General features: G+C 38.0%; 1 protein-coding gene and 1 pseudogene across 3 annotated transcripts in view; both read right to left on the reverse strand.

Moving 5' to 3' along the window:
• The window catches only part of LYPD6B (LY6/PLAUR domain containing 6B), a 244,652-nt gene that overhangs the window by 141,547 nt on the left and 84,855 nt on the right, over positions 1 to 18,250 (reverse strand). The gene's annotated exons all lie outside the window — the stretch shown is intronic.
• On the reverse strand, positions 685 to 13,096 carry LOC122747620 (annotated as a pseudogene).

An 18,250-nucleotide genomic window follows, 5' to 3' on the forward strand; every position in this document is an offset into this window, starting at 1 on the left:
AGTTTCCCTGGTTTCATCCAAGACAGCTTTAAATTCAGAATCTTCAAGACATCTCTCTCAGTCCTCCCAGCAGCTAGTGCTAAGAGATGGAAATTATTTTCCATGTACTCTTTTTCTAAAAAGTTTTCTGATGGCAAATTCAGTCAAAAAAACTAATTTTAGGGCTGAACAATTATAAATGCTTGTGTGAATTTAGTCAATCAAGAATAAAACTTTTGTCTAAGCCACTGCATGTACATATTGAAGGAAAAAAGTACAAGTCATGAAAAAAAAAAACCTCAGGGGCTTCTTTACTATAAGGAAATAATTAAGGATGTTAAACGATCTTGCACACTGAACATCATAAATTGAAAAGCCAGCAGTTTATATTACTAGTTTTATACATTAACTTGTTTTTTTGCGGGGCAATGGGGGTTAAGTGACTTGCCCAGGGTCACACAGCTAGTAAGTGTCAAGTGTCTGAGGCCGGATTTGAACTCAGGTACTCTGGAATCCAGGGCCGGTGCTTTATCCACTGCACCATCTAGCTGCCCCCCTATACATTAACTTTTAAAAACACAATTATTTTTGAATATGCCAACAAAAACAATAGCCAGTAATGAGTGTGTTAAGATGATTCATTTGCCATTACATACAAAAGCCAGTATTATAACTAAGAGTATTCACTAGCCCCCATTAAAAGGTCTAACACTGAACACCACTTCTGGGATGATGCTCATACTCAGAAGATTTTTCATTGAAATAGTGTCTTCTTGGGGCAGCTAGGTGGTGCAGTGGATAAAGCACTGGCCCTGGATTCAGGAGGACCTGAGTTCAAATCTGACCTCAGACACTTGACACTTACTAGCTGTGTGACTTAACCGTCATTGCCCTGCAAAAAAAAAAAAAAATAGTGTCTTCTTTCTTGAGATAGGTCAAAGTCCACCATTTTTATCTCATCCATTTCTTGAATTTCCTCTACTTCCTTTCTTTCAGGCAGTAACTTGTCCAAAAAAGATGGCTTGTCTGATGAAAGAAAGCGATTGCACACATTTGGTATCTCCATTTTTAAGACTCTGACCAGGATGAGAAGTAATGACTACAATTCTACTGAAAGAATTGATGTTGCTTTCTGAGCCAACTGGATAGCCATACACATGAAAAGATCCTCAGCTCATCATGTAAATATAGCATTGTCCAAAATATCTCCAGGTTCACATCCTGGCTCCTGGTCACCTTCACCATGCAATATAAACTTCTAACCATCTTTCATGTCCTTGTCAATATTAACCTCCAGAATCTTTTTTCTCTTTTTTCCTTCCATTGCAACTTTTACATCTATCTTTGGGGTTGATTCAATCCCTATGCCCTTAGCATTCCATGCAAACTGGTTGAATTGCTGAATAATTCCACATCCTATCTGATGAATTCTTATTTGCATTTCGGTACCTCTGCAATTGGGACAGCATTCTACAGCTCCTTTCATATCAACCCAAGCTTCCCATTTTTCACAAATTACATTCTTCTTCAAGGCTAATTTTCTTGTTGCAACATTATATAAATCATCTAAGGTCACAGACGACTAATGAACAATATTTCTGCCTCTCCATTCCCTTTGCATTCTTCTACCTCCTCCAAAAAACATGTGAAAGTTATCCATTAGGGAACCAGAACCACCACTAGAAGCATCTTCTTTGACAGCTTGTTCACCACCTTTGTCATATAAGTCTCTTTGCATCAGGAAGCACTTCATAAGCTTGAGAAATCTGTTTGAACTTGTCTCCTTCATTTGGATTCTTATCTGGGTGAGATTTCGAGGCTAGTTTTCTGTATGTCTTTTTTAGTTCTTCCTTGGAAGCACTAGATTTTAACCCCTTCCCCCCCAAAAAAAAAAATCTATCATAATTAATAATTTGCTTCATCATTTTCTATAACCCAGGAGAAACACCAAGCATTGAAATGCCCATGTCCAGAGTTGGGGGAGGGGCTAAAGGGAACTCCTCAGGAGCCAATTATGGTGTTGGGGGAGCCAGTAAAAGAAAGAGAAGATTGATGAGTGATGAGCAGCTCTCTTCTGCCCTCCATTTCTTGCCAAGGTTTGTTTTTTTTTTAAGTTCCCCATGTACTCTAATATGTATTTATATGTGCCTAGGTATTTACATGTTGTCTCACCCATTATAACATAAGCTTCTTGAGGTCAAGAGTGCTTTTTTGCCTTTCTTTCTATTCCTAGGTCTTAGTGAAATACCTGGAAAATAGTAGCAGCTTAATGAATGCTTGCTGGTTGACTGCAAGACATTAATACGATGAACACAGAGAAGCATAAAAAGGCAAAAGAAGTGATGAAATGTGGAGTAAGCAGACTCAAGAAAACAATAACCACAATGACAACCACAATGTAAATGGAAAGAACTAGACAATTAAAATGGAATGTTGTGGCATTCTTCTGACCAGGTTCTTCCCCTAAGAGGAAAATGAGAAGACACCTCCCTCCTCCCTTCTTCACTAAGGTGGCAGGACTATGGGTGGAGTATGCTGCAAAAAATGTCAGACATTTTTGATGAGCGGGTTTGTTGTTGTTCAGTAGCTTCAGTCCTGTCTGACTCTACCTGACCTCATTTGGGATTTTCTTGGCAAAGATACTGGAGTGGTTTGCCATTTCCTTAGTTTTGTTCAACTGTTTTCTTTTGCTCCTTTTTTATTCTTTGTTATAAAGCAGGAGTCCTTTGAACTTGGGCCTGTCATTTTTTTAAAAAATGTTTTGATAACTATTTTAACATTTATTTTCTTCATAATTCTAAGCGTTTTATCTTATTCCTTGCAACACATTATTCTGAGATGAGAGCCACAGGCTTCATCAAACTACCAAAGGGTCCAGGACACAAGAAAGGGCAAGAACTCCTCTTATAAGGATAGATCTCTTAGAAGCGTCTTAAGGAAATGTTACACAGGGAATGGAGGTGATGTAGACCTCTTCCCCCAAAAAACAAACAATAGAATTTTAAATGGTGTATGTTATAAACACCTTATCCCTGCTACAGTTCATCTCTCTTGCTCTAAGCTTTCTGTGACTTGAAATGAAAATTTATTAGATTCTTTAAACCTTTCCCCAAACCTCAATATTTATGCTATTTTTACTTTTCAAAGGACCCAACTTTTTCCCACTACACTGATATCTAATTTGTGTTTGAGAGATTCCCTCTGATTAAACAATTTCAAGTGGAAATCTGTTTGCCCACAAGGCATGCCATTCACACATATCAAAACAGGCCAAAGACTCAACGTTCTATTTCATTCAGTCATGAATTAATTTTTTGTGAAAGAAGACCCATACTCCCTAAGATTCGCTAACATTTACTTCACTGTTGTTAGGTTTAGCAACTTTTATCCCCTTTCCCTTTGTAGCTCTAGTTTACAATTGAGGAAGGGCTACAGAGAGCCAGGCAAGATTCCAACCCAGAGATGAATGATGGTTTTCAAAGAAAGCGCACAACACATGGACACTTCTCCACCTAAGTGTCTAAAACATCAGAACAAGAGTCCATAGGACAATCAAGCTCCCCATGATACATTCATTGCTGGATATCTATTGCTGCTCCCATCTCTTATTTCTTAGAAGAACTCACAATAATGTACTATGCTCCTCTGACTATGAATATGGATCTGAGTGCCATGATTTTTGCCATCAAGTAAAATATAGTAGAACTCAGAACTTCTTCATGTCAATGATCTGAGTAACAGGGAGAAAGGAGGTAAAGAAGGACATTGTAGCTGGACTACTGGAGGAAAAATTCATTAAAATGTAACTTTAAGCCAAGGAGAATTAGAAAGGTAAATCTACATGGAGGAAAAAAAAATTGCATAACACTTAACATAAAATTTACTGAACCATGTCTAAATTATTTCTCCATTCTCTTCTATCTGAGATTATCTACACATTGGCTCACCTCCATTAGCATCAAGTTGATTTCATAGATTAAAAGCTGCTGAGCATAGGTGGCCCCTTTAACCCTTAGCTACTCCGGGTGATATAAGGGATTGTCTTCCTAAGGGTTGCCAAGGATAAAATGTTACCTAAGTGAGAGACTGAATTCATACACAAACACCTTTTCCTGGTACCATGTGACCCCAATGCTTTTATAACCAGATTTTATAACACTGGCCAGAGGAAAAATTGCATCACTTTCCAATAGTAATCATTTCACTCCCTGGCTTTCTCACCTGCATATGTTTGATATGGGAGTTGGTTTAATGTTTAATGTGTATGTGCAAGGTTTTTTGAACTGTCATTGATGATCATAGTTTCTCCCAATCATGACATCTGAGAAGGAAAAGTATCACCCAAGAATGGATCACAATAAGAATCCATATTTTGAAGGGGGCAGCTAGGTGGCACGGTAGATAGAGCACCAGCCCTGGATTCAGGAGGACCTGAGTTCAAATCTGGCCTCAGACACTTAACACTTACTAGCTGTGTAACCCTGGGCAAGTCACTTAACCCCAACTGCCTCACCAAAAAAAAACCCCAACACCCCCCCCAAAAAAAGAATCCATATTTTGGCATGGGATAGGTCAAAGGACACGTTCTTGTCACTTTGCAACCAAGAACAGTAATATGTCCATTGAATAAGTATGATTCACTTAAGTTAAATAAGAATATCAGTGTTGTAAAGTACATAGAAGGCTGTCCTCAGAAATTGGAAAACTTGAGTTTAAATTTTATTTCTGACACAGGCATTTTTGTAAGACCCAAAGCAAGTCACTTCTCAGTGACTCAGGCAGCTGTCTAAGATTGTAATTTAGAGAATGTACAGTTTTCCAGTGGTAAGAGAAAGTTCCTCACTGAGAGCTCCTTACACTGATAAAATAAGTCATAGGTCCAGGAAAAAAAGCTATCGCTTATGTAGGGCTCATGTTACTAGGTTATGATATAAATAGGGCAGTGATTTTCTTACAGGAAACAGACTATATGCAAACCTTTCATTCGCTCTCCTGAAAGTTAGCCTGATCCCATTGGCCTGCCACATCTGGTTATTTATTAAATGCATGTTTTTCAAGCATTTGAGATACCACATATTCCTCTCCAGTTTTTTTGTTTTGTTTTGGTTTGGTTTTTTGTTGTTGTTTTTTTGTTTTGTTTTGTTTTTGGTGAGGCAATTGGGGTTAAGTGACTTGCCTAGGGTCACACAGTTAGTAAGTGTTAAGTGTTAAGTGTCTGAGGCCATATTTGAACTCAGGTCCTCTTGACTCCAGGGCTGGTGCTCTATTCATTGCACCACCTAGCTGCCCCCCTCTCCAGTTTTGATCTTTTCCTTTCATGTTTGCCTTGCCTCAAGTTTCTCCTGTGTACCTAGGATTCAGTATTTCAAAATATGTGATTTCATTGCTGTGGGTATTTCCATTATAAAAATAATCATCACAAACATTGTAAGGTTTACCAAGCACTTTGCATGTTTTACATATGTTTACATGTTATATTGATATATATGTTATATATGTTGATCCTGATTCTCCCAGCAATCCTTTGAGTTAGGTGTTATTATTATCATCTCTGTGTGACAGAAGAGAAAGCTGAGGCTGAGAGGAGGAAAGTGACTTGCTCAGGCTCACAAAGCTAGTAATGTCTGAGCTAGGATTTGAAATCAGGTCTTCTTAAGTCCAAGTCCTGTGCTCTATCCACCCTATCACCTAGGTGTCTTCAAGAATTGAAGATTGCTGCCCCAGTCTTGAAGAAGCATCCAGAGACCAAAAATTGATCCAAATGGCCACTTGACAGTGATTTTCTCCTGAAGTCTGAGGGGGTACAGGGAAGCCCCCTCCCCCGCATATGATTCCCACTACCAGCTTCACCTTTTAGGCACAGCAGGGTGACTTCACAGGGAGACAAAGAAAATGTCTAAGCCAGTAGACCAGCCTGTGTCTTTATTTCCCACCACGCCCATACCCCCTTCTTTCCATCTTTTTCAGTGGCTGCTTAGAGAAGCTTCAGTTGCATAAGCAGTGGTTTATCTTGCTGACTTTGCAAGCCAAGTGACCTTCAGGACCTTCCCCTCATCATATCCCTATTTTCCAGGCAAAGAAATCAAAGACGTGCTCTCTAAGTAACCCAGTCCCTGGGGAAGCCCATTCCAGCCCAGTGATTAGAATTCAAAAGCCCCTTAGTTCCTTAGACCCGGGGAATCAAACTCAAATTACATGTTTGTTCAAAGTTTATAGCTGTGATCTATTTGCGCCATTACTCCCTAAATTTCTATTTTACTTTACAAAGGTCTGTTAATGTGATACTCATCTGGATGATGGGATAGAGCACAGCTACACAGTATTCTCTGAGGGCTGAAAACTCAAGGTCTTGGGTATCTTAGGAGAACAAACTTCAGTGTTTCTGTTAGCAGCAGAAACAATTTCCCCCTCCTTTGTCTACCAAGACTGTGCTCCGTCATCAGTGGGAGTGATGATATCTGTTCCTCCAGTGTCTTTTAGCCCATGCAGATTTCCAGGTGCCATTTATGAGCAGTATTTGGTGGGGGGTACATTCAAGAATCCCCATTTAGCACTGCATCGTCAGAGCCCAGTGTTTCACTTCAATTCCCCAAACATTCCCCTATGTCTGTAAGGCCTTGTAGGAAATTAATTGATCCCTACCCTCAAGGGACTTACAGTCTAGTTACATGAAATGTGAGGACTATGGTGACTCCTATGTCCTTAAACCAAATCCATTTTGGTACTGAGAATCTTCAGAATCAGGAAGACTGGGATTTCCAATTCTGACACATACTGGCTGCATAATTTTTGGTGCCCCAGCAATCTCTTGGAGACTATAGGTTGTAAAACAGATGCTGATCTGCATTGGCAGAAGGAAATTCTTTGCTTAGGGTCCCTTATACTTATCACATTGCATGTTTAAAAAAACAAATAAAAAAGTTTTAGTCCTGAAAAATGTTCCTGCTATATTGATTCTCTTGGCCCTCTTAATATATCCATTTTCATAGCACAGAAAGGGAAGAAGCTACTTGTGAAAGTCAAACGTCAATTATTTAAAGTAATTGGAAAATCTTAAAGTGCTCTGTACAGATCAGTTATCTGTCTATCTATCAATCTATCTATCATCATCCTGTCTTAAGAGGGTAAGAACCCTCTTTTTTCATATCATGCACTCCAGGTTAAGAACCTCTGTCTTAGAAGTCCAGTGAAGTAAGACACTAGTCATAATAATAGAATAGTAAGAGTTGTCATGAATTAAATTTGAAAAAACTCACTTAAACAGGACTTCACAGATTAAAAAAGTGTTTTGCTATACATTATCTCATCTGGGTCTCAAAACAACATGCCTTAGCTTTGATGTATATAATTCAAGTATTATCCCGTTTTATAGATGCAGAAACTAGGGCTTGCTCATAGTCACACACCAAATAAAGAGCTGATCTTCTGATTCAAAGGTCAGTATTTGTTCTGCTATTTGTTCACACATCCCAGTCAAGGTGGATCTGCCTTAGTCCACAAGGTAATCACCATAGAGAATATTTATGAGTGAGTAAGGCAGTGGCTATCCAAAGCTCACTGAGCACTGATTAGAAATTCCAAAACGTGCAATAGAGAAGATCTGTTTTTTGTAACTAACAATATTGCACATCTGCATATGATCATGTTGTAATGTGCATAGTAATTGGCAACAAAACCTTTGTGTACATGGTGATTGACAATGATACATTCATGCACACGAGTGTGCATGTGTGCTAATCTGGCTTATGATTTTGTTGGTGTGAGTACTCCCTCCCTAGATAGACTACATCTCCACTGTGACTCAGGAGATAATTTTTATGTATGGTTTACCTCTTTCCCCCCAAATTCAGCAATGAACCAGGTGAAAAACCTCTCTGAACTTCGCTAGGCTATTCCGTTAACCAGAGGTATAATTCACCACCCCAAACTTTTAGAGCTACAAGGGGTTGTGTTCTGTGGTTAGAGTCTTCAGTGCTACCTCCACTGCATGACAGGGCATCAGAATAGAACTTTAGTAGAGGATATACATGTGTACGCATATGTGTGTGCACATACTCGACGTAGCCACAGAGCTAGGAAGGAGGTTCTCCAATGATCACATAATATAATATCTACAAAACTTTGTAAACATTAAAGTTCTCTGCAAATATCTGGTATACATTTCCAGGCTCCTCACTTCTGCCATCTGCTCTACATGCAGGTGTAAATAAACTATCCAGACTCAGGCTCCATTTCTTTTTCTATGAAATGGGCTCATAATTGAACTATTATAACAGCAATATTGTGTAAAGTAGTTATCCTAAAGGTTTTGTGATGACAAAGTATTATCACCAAATATTTTTGTGCTTCCTTGCTTTTTCAGAAGGAAATATAAGGCAAAAGTATCACCTGTGCCAGCAGAGCAGAACATAACTGGCACACCCTGATGCTAAAAGCATTTTCTTAAACAGTTTTTACATCTAAGGGCTTATGAACTCCATTATGGAAACCTAACACTTTCATTAAAAAGCTGTTAAGATGAACACCCTCATTCGAGGCCTTTATTTGATTTTATAAAAAAAAAAGCGTTTCCTATGCCTCCTTAAAGAGATGCTATCTAGCAGGGCAATAACAGATTGATGGTGATGACCTTCTTCACATTCTTCTAACTCCTTTTAAAATGAAATCAAGGCTGTAGCTGTTCGCTTCTATGGGCTGCATGCCAAGCAATGTAATGAGGTCTACTAATCATCCTTCAACCTCAGGACCATCATTCTGGTTCATCCATAATGTGTTAACCCCACAAACCAAATGAGTGTTAGAATAGTAGGGAGCAAAATCTGAGGGAAAAAATTGGTTTCTCCACTCTGTGTAAAGTTTTTCTGGTTTTCTTTAAGCTATATTTGCTTGGGAAGTTCTGTCCTGGTTTTGCTGACAAGTGTGACAGTATTTCAACAAGAAAACAAAAACAAAAAACCTTTTGAGGGAAAACACTTTTTCATCCTTAAAAATTAAACTGATGACTTGATGTCTTACTAAATGATTCATTTCAGAAAAGTTTCCTGATCTAAACCATCAACCGATCCAAAATAGCTATTATCAAGAAATATTGCTAATCCCATTCTATAGCAAAGTGGGTGATAATTTTCTTGAATCATGTATTAATTTGAATATATTACTGGATATAGCAGAACATATATATATATATTATCATTTTTAAAAGAGAGTTTGAGTTAATGATCAAACATTCTGATAGGCATAATAGATGAGAACACTGTCCCCACAGGGCCAGGGGTTCAAATTTTGGTTAAATATTTAACAATCTGTAAGACCTTGGAAAAGGAATATAATCACTCTGTGACTCAGTTTCCATATCTGTAAAATGAGATGGAAGCAGCAAGATAGTAGACAGAGTACTATACTTGAGAGTCAGAAAGACTTGGATTCAAATCTTGCTTTAGATACTATGTAACCCTGGGCAAATTACTTAACCTCTCTGGGCCTCAGTTTCATCTGTAAAATGAGATGGTTGGATTCAGTCATCTATAAGGTACTTCCAACTCTAAATCTTACAGATTTGGAGTCATGGGATCCTTGTGATATTATAACAAGATTATATCTGGGGCAGCTAGGTGGCACAGTGGATAGAGCACCGGCCCTGGATTCAGGAGGACCTGAGTTCAAATCCAGCCTCAGACACTTGACACTTACTAACTGTGTGACCTTGGACAAGTCACTTAACCCCAATTGCCTCACTTAAAAAAAAAGATTATATCTAAGGTCTCTTTAGCTCTTTACTATGATTCAACCTGACTTATTCACTGTTATCACCCCATTCATACTACTACTCCACTACTGCTACTAAAGGAAAATGATGGAATTCAACCCCTAGCCGGTGATTCATTTTTACCTGTCTGTGTTTAATACTGGTATACTGTGATGGGGAGTGGAGCTGCAATTTCATGGATGTACTCAAGAATTACCTTCACCAATGTAGGTTGGCAACTCAAGGGTTTTAGAGTTGCCCTTTGCATTGAAAGGGTGAGTAATTTGCCTGGATCAGTAGGTGTTAAAGGTGAGACAGACCAACTTCTTCAAGGCTCTGAAGTCAGCTCTCTAAAACTACACCAGTGACCCAAACAGAAACGGATCCCTGCAGACCACATATTGACTTAGAAAAACCACAAATTAACATTATCTATATTGTATTATGTTTTTATTTATTTTGTTATGTTATTTTATTTGATTTCCATTTGCAGCGGAGTTTGACACCTCTTTACTACAGTGGGCTACTTCTCCATAATTGTATCTATTCTTCTAAATTTTGATGCAGAATATATTGCTTTCATACCTGGTTCCACCAAGTCCTATTCTGATGCCTTCTTGTGGCACAGATTTAATCTTTAGTTCTTTTGAGGATCTCTTTCAAGCAGTGATTGGTGGATTCTTTCAATTTTTATTTTGCCTTCTGTTTCTAATATTTTAGGTCAGGATTTTTTTTGACAATTTCTTGAAAGATATTGTCCAGGATATTTTTTTGGTCATGGCTTTCAGGTAGTCCAACAATTCTTATATTATCTCTCCTGGATCTATTTTCTAGGTCAGTTATTTTTCCAATGAGAAATTTCACATTTTCTTCTACTTTTTTAAACTTTTTTGATTTTGTTTTATTTTATCTTGGTATCTCACAGAATCATTAAGTTTCCATTTGTCCAATTCTAATTTTTAAATAATTATTTTCTTTAGCGAACTTTTGTACTTCCTTTTCCATTTGGCTAAATCTGTTTTTAGGGAGTTATTTTCCTCAGTAAATTTTTGCATTTCTTTTTCATTGTTCTCTTGCATTATTTTTTATTTCTTTCCCCAATGTTTCTTCTACTCCTCTAATTTGTGTTTTAAAGTCCTTTTTAAGCTCTTCTGGGAATTCTTTTTGGGCCTGAGACCGATTTGCATTTTTTCTTTGAAGCTTCACCTGTAGCTATTTTGTTACTATTGTCCTCTATGTTTATGCATTGATTTTTCCCTATCACCCTAATAACTGTCAATAGTCAAGCCTTTTTTGTTTTTGTTTTTGTTTTGCTCTTTTTTGTACCTTAATGTTTTTATTCAAGTTGGGCTCTATTCCTAAACTGTGCCAAGGTTTGTACTGAGGTTCTGGGTCTTATTGATGGTTTTCACTGGGTTTCAGGGCTTAGCTGCTTGCTTTTTCTGGTGGCTGGCACTGGAGGAGTGCTCTTGTTGTTGTTCTGCCCCAGGGGTGGTTCCTCACTGCTGGGTTACTCTGTTAGCAGGCCCAGCAGGAGTAATTTTATTTCCAATCTGTCCAAGTGGAGGTTCAGTAAACCCCTAAAACATGAATTACTTAGAAAATAATTTCCCATTTCATAAGAACTGAATTTAAGCTTAGACTAACAACTTAACCATATTCCTCAAAAATTTCAAAATGATTACATAACCTGAATATTAAAGATTACACCATTTAAAAATTAGAAGAAAAGCAGATCATATCATGTACAAAGCTAAAGGTAAGATATAAATTCTTCAACAAACAAGAGATGATGGTAATAAGAAAAAAAAAGAAATTACTTTTATTATAAGAAATTGAAAAGCTTTTGCACAAACAAAATTAATGTAACTAGAATAAAAAGGGAAGCTGATGCCTAGAAAAAAAAATCGTTATTTCAAACATCTCTGCTAAGGACTTGTTATCTAAGAAATATAAACAATTAACAGAAATATATAATATCAAAATCTATTCTGCATTAAACAAGTGATATGAACAAATAACTCTTTAAAAATTGAAAATTATTAACAGTAATAAGAAAGAATGCTCCAAATCACTAATTTTTAAAAAATGAAAACCAAAACAACCCTGAAGTTTCACTTCACACCCAACAAATTGGCAAAATGGCAAAAAGTTAGGAAAAAACAATGTTGGAAGGATGGTAGAAAGACAGGCACATTAATGCAGTATTTTTGAAGCTATGGATTAGCGCAATTATTCTGGAAAGCAACTTGAAATTATGAAAATAAAGTGACTAAAATGTACATACTATTTGACCCAGATAAGTTGCTAGGTCAATATTCCAAAAAGGTAATTGACAAAAAGAGAGGGTTGATTACAACAAAATATGTATAAGCAGCACTTTTTTGTGGTAACAAAGAAATGGAAAAAAAGAGAAATGCCCATTAATTAGTAAAGGACTAAACACACTGTGGGGTGTTAATTTAACACATTATTACTCCATTACAAGAAATAATGAACATGATAACTATCAAGATGCATGGAAAAACTTAAGTGAACTGATGCAAAGAGAAGTAAGCACAGTCAGGAAGACAATATACACCATAATTACAGTGATTTAAATGGGGAAAATAAACAAAAAACAATCAAAGATGAATGTTGAAAAATTATAAAGTACAAACTTATCCCCAAAGAGAAGCAAGGGGGTAGTTAGGTGGCACAGTGAATAAAACATTGGCTATGGATTCAGGAGAATCTGAGTTCAAATCTGGCCTCAGACACTTGACATTTACTAGCTGTGTGACCCTGGATGAGTCACTTAACCCTCATCGCCCTGCCAATTACATACACACACACACACACTCACACATATGTGGAACTGACACAAGTACAGGCTGAGATCATTTTCCAGCCAAAGATGGTTTAGAAGGTCAGCAGGAGGGTCTGCTGTGCTGAGGTGGGAGTGGAGCCCAACCCAATGGTCCCACTGACACAGATCCAGCCCCAGACAGGCCACATCAGAGAAATTTACCCCTGGAGCCTCTGAATAATTTGCAGCAGCAGTGTCTTCTGGAACTAAGCTTACGGTCTGGTGAGAGGGTTGATCAGTTAGCCAGGGGGAGATTACAGGGGTCTTTGCAGGAGCTGAAGCAGAATTTGGGTGTTCTACCCCAGCTGAGAACCATGAAGCAATCTTGAGTGGTGGGCCCAGGTCAGGGAGAGGCACAGGCTTGCTGGGAGCTATCAACCACAGCAAACAAAATTGTGTTGCCTATTTGAATAGCAAGTAGGCTTGGAGTTATTTATAGGCCAGAGCACAGGTCAAGTTAGTGAAGAACCTGCCCCTCCTTAAATTTTACCACCTTGGACACTCTGAAGCTGGAGATAGTGCATCCTGGAAGCAGTGCCCCACTTTAAGGAGTTAAGTCAAGAAATAGTCAGGCAAAAGGAAGAGACAGAGAAAGGTGCAGACCATAGAAAGTTTCTTTAGTGACAAGGAAGATACAAGTGCACCCTCAGAAGAGGATAACAACATCAGGGCTCTAAATCCAAAGCCTGCAAGAAAAATATGAATTGGTCTCCAGCCATAGAAGCACTCAAAAAGTACTTTGAAGAGAAAGTAAGAGAGGTAGAGGAAAAAATGGAAAGAAAAATGAGAGTGATGCAGGAAAGTCATGAAAAAAAGTCAACAGCTTGAAACACCAAATGGAAAAGCTTTCTGAAGAAAATAATTGCCTAAGAATTAGGATTGAACAATTAGAGGCTAGTGACTCTATGAGAAACCAAGACACAATAAAGCAAATGCAAATGAGTAAAAAAATAGAGGGCAATGTGAAATATCTTTTTGGAAAAACAGCTGACCTGGAAAATTGATCCAGGAGAGATCATTTGAAAATTATTGAACTAACTGAAAACCATGGTCGAAAGAAGAACTTAGACATCGTCTTCCAAGAGATTGTTAGGGAAAATTGCCCTGGTATTCTAGAAGCAGAAGGTAAAATAGAAATTGAAAGAATCCACAAATCACCTCCTGAAAGAGATCCCAAAATGAAAACTTCCAGGAATATTATAGCCAAATGCCAGAGATCTTGGTCAAGGAGAAAATATTGCAAGCAGCCAGAAAGAAATAATTCAAGTACTATGAAGCCACAATCAGGATAGTACAAGATCTAGCAGCTTTTACATTAAGGGTTCAGAGAGCATGGAATATGATATTCCAGAGGGCAAAAGAATTGGGATTACAACCAAGAATCAGCTACCCAGCAAAGCTGCATATAATGTTTCAGGGGGGAAAATGGGACTTCAATGAAAAAGAAGACTTTCAGGCATTCATGATGAAAAGACCTGAACTGAATAGAAAATTTGACTTTCAAATACATGATCCTAGAGAAACATAAAAAGGTAAACAGGAACAAGAAATCATGAGGGATGTTAAAAGGTTAAACTCTTTACATTTCTACGTGGGAAGATGTTATGTCTAATTCATAAAAACTTTCTCAGTAGTAGGGCAGATGATGGGAATAAATTTAGACAGAGGGCATACATGGAAATTGATTATGAAGGGATGATATCTGTAAAGCATTTATTTTTTGTTTATCTTTTCTCTTCTGGGATAGTCAGAGTTGGGTGGCATGCCTGGGGTTGTGGAGGTGGTGAGTGCCTTGTATCTGAAGCTGGATTTGGGCTAGGGTCCTTCTGGGTTCAAGGTGGATGCTTTGTCCACTGTGTCATCTAACTTCCTCATGATGACATCTTTAGGGTAAAATTGAGGGGAGAAAGGATTGCACTGGGGGAGGGGGAAGGGGAGAGATAGAGTGGGGTAAAATCTCACATGAAAGAAGTAGGAAAAGGCTTATGGAGTGGGGAGGAGGAGAAATGGGGGAAGAGTGGGGCAGTGAATGAATCTTATACTCATCATAATTGGCTCAAAGAAGGGGGTGGCTAGGTGGTGCAGCAGATAAAGCACCGGCCCTGGATTCAGGAGTACCTGAGTTCAAATCCTGCCTCAGACACTTGACACTTACTAGCTTTGTGACCCTGGGCAAGTCACTTAACCCCCATTGCCCCGAAAAAAGAAAAAAAGAATTGGCTCAAAGACCTTACTCTCATCAGAGTTGGCTCAAGAAGGGAACAATACACACTCAATTGGGTAGAGTAATCTATCTAACCCTGCAGGAAAGCAGGAAGGGAAGGGGATAAGGAGGAAGGGGTGAAAGAAGGGAGGGTAGAGTGGGGGAGGGGATAGTCAGAAGCAAAACACTTTTGAGGAGGGATAGGTTGAAAGAAGATAGAAAATAGAGCAAATATTATGGGGAGGGAATAGGATGGAAGGAAACAGTTAACAAAGTAACTGAAAAATTTTTGAAGCAGAGGCAATAATGTAAGATGATGATGATGAAGATGAAGATGATGACTGATGGATTGATGATGACTGGATGAAGATGAGGATTGATTGAAGAGAAGGAGGATTGATTGATGATGGTGAGGATTGATGGATGATAAATGATTGGTGGTGAATGATGATGATAATGACAAAATGGTACTTTGCTCGGCTATTGTGAAGAAAATTCTTTATCAGGTAGAAGGAACTATATAAATGGTTTCTATTACTATTGTTGCAATAATCAAACTCCTTAGTTTATTGTAAGGAAATCTCTCTTTAAAGTACTATATAAATGTAGTTTTCTATAAAAAAAAATGATGAGCAGGATGCTATCAGAAAAACCTGAAGAGACCTACATGAGCTGATGCAAAGTGAAATGTACTGTATACAAAATAATAGCAATATTGTAAGATGATATGCTGTGGATGACTTGGTTATTTTCAGCAGTGCAATGATCCAAGACAACTTTAAATGTCTTATGAAAAATGAGATCCATCTACAGAGAGAGAACTGATGGTATCTGAATGCAGATTGAAGCATATTTTTTTGTTAGTTACTTTAGCTGAAGTTTTGTTTTTGTTTGTTTTCTTTTACAACCTGGCTAATGTGGAAATGTTTCACAAGACTGCTCATGTATAGCTTATATTGAATTGCTTGAGTTCTTGGTGGGGCGGGATGGAGGGAGGAAGAGAATTTGGAACACAAAGTTTTTTTTAAATGATGTCAAAATTTGTATTTTACATTTAATTTGGGAAAATAAAATTCTAAATATAAAAAATGTAATTGGGGGACAGCTAGGTGGTGCAGTGGATAGAGCACTGGCCCTGGAGTCAGGAGTACCTGAGTTCAAATCCAGACTCAGACACTTAACCCTTACTAGCTATGTGGCCCTGGGCAAGTCACTTAACCCCAATTGCCTCACTAAAAAAAACGTAATTGGGAAATGTTTAAAAAAAACAAATAAAAGTACAAGAAAAGATAAAAAGAGAAGCAAGAAAAAAAAATTAACTTCTTTGAAGAAGTGGGGGAAGTGGTGACCAATAGATGTTAAATGGTGCATGTAAAATATCTTTTTTCAAAATATTGATCATTTAAAAAAATTTTCTCCATTCTTTTACTTACTTTAAAAACTTTTTTTCTTTGGTAAAATAAATAATTCTCTGGGACAGAGGAGGTATAAAATAGGGAAATCTAAGTAACAATAAAAACAAAATAATATGATATAATAATAAAAATATATTTTTAAAAAGAAAATTGCTTCCTTAAAGTGATACCTATAGGGGGCAGCTAGATGGTACAGTGGATAGAGCACCAGCCCTGGATTCATGAGGACCTGAGTTCAAATCTGGCCTCAGACACTTGACACTTACTAGCTGTGTGACCCTGGGCAAGTCACTTAACCCCAATTGCCTCACAAAAAAAAAAAAAGTGATACCTCTAACCAGTTCCATACACAACTACTCACTGCATATTGTATGACCTACAGCACTTCCTTTTCTAGTCTACCCACCTCATTTCACAGATAAGAAAAATGAGTCCCATAGGGGTAAATCAACTTTCCCAAAGTTACATAGGCAGTAAGTGACTGAGACAGAATTCTGATTCAGGTCCTCTGACTCCAAATCCAGGGCTCTATTTACTGAACCACAGTACTGACTCCCAGTTTTATGTTCCTTCTACAAAATCATCTTGGCATCAGATGATCCCTATGTCCCATGGCTCATCACACAATCTCAGACTTGGAAAGGACCACAGAAATTTACCAGTCCAACCTATACCTGATCAGGTTATACTCACTAGTGGCCATTCAACCTATGCCTGAGAGAAGAATCGTGGGAAGATATGATGAAAGAATGTTTTTGTTTTCATGAAGGAAAAAATTCTTAAGGGAGAACATGCTAGTCTTATAATATGAAGGGGTATCTGCAAAAGCCAGATTAGATGTGTTTTGCTTGACCACAGAGGATAGTACTAAGGAACAATGGGAAGAATTATCAGGGGCCTATATAGATTCAGGAAAGAAAAATATTCCTCCATTTACAGATATCCAAAAGCAAAATGGGATGTCTAAACGTGTGGTGAATTCCCGCCCCATTGGAAGTCTTCGAAGTGAGGCTGGATGACTAATTGTTAGATGAGGAGAATCTTGGTCAGCTACAGGTTTAACAAGAGTTCCTTTCCAAGACTGAGTTTTGGTAATTCCATATTTGCCCATCATTGTGGCAAACACCCTACGACTCACTCAATAAATTGTCCACAGGGGAAAAAAAAAACTTTTAGAAGTGCCTCAAGTCAGCCTCCTCTGAAGGCACTTCTGGCATTAGTACATATCTGACACCTAAAAGGAAAAAAATAAAAAATAAAAATTTCTGAGTCTCACAACAGAGTGTTTGGAGTTTGCTACAAACTGATAGGAAACTCTTCTCTCTCCATATCTGTCACTAAAGATTAACCCTCAGAACAATAATGTATGGACTGCTCTGGTGTCAAAGGCAAAGTTTAAGCTTTCCATGTTATCCAAAGCTCTAATTTGCAGGCTGCTGACAGCACTATATTAACAGAAGGCCCCCAGCACAATTTCCTCCTTTCAGTTACAATGGGGCAGAGAGTTTCCAAACATGAGAGAAAAAACTGTACCAGCGGCTTTTCTCCTTTCAGCAATAACTGAATACAACAGTATAAACCCACTCAAACCACTTTTTAAAGGATTCTAAGCCAAAGCCCGGACTACCCAAATCAAAATGAAATTTCATTTGCTAGAAGAAATCATTATTTCAAATGACAAGGTTTTCCTCCAAAGAATCCATGAGGCAGGAACATGAGGTGGAAAAAATAATTAGCTGTATGCTCCAATTTTCTCTTCAGACTTAATTTATAAATCACTAATACTAGTCAGGGATCTAAACTAATCTCAGGTATAATCCTCAAAGGCCTTAAACTATTTCCAATTTACTGCTTTTTCATCTCTGCTTCATCTGACTGCCTCAGAGAGAGTGATAGAATTATGACTGCCCAGATGGGTGGCTCACATTTCTTCTTAAATCCTTCAAGCAAACCAAACAGGAGGCCACCACTCCCACAATGGCACAAAAATATCCAGCCAAAAGTTCACATAGACCTACTAGATTCCTAATGTAGCGATGACATCTTATGTAGTGAAAATA

The sequence above is a fragment of the Dromiciops gliroides genome, chromosome 3 (genome assembly GCF_019393635.1).
Source record: "Dromiciops gliroides isolate mDroGli1 chromosome 3, mDroGli1.pri, whole genome shotgun sequence".
NCBI lineage: Eukaryota > Metazoa > Chordata > Mammalia > Microbiotheria > Microbiotheriidae > Dromiciops > Dromiciops gliroides.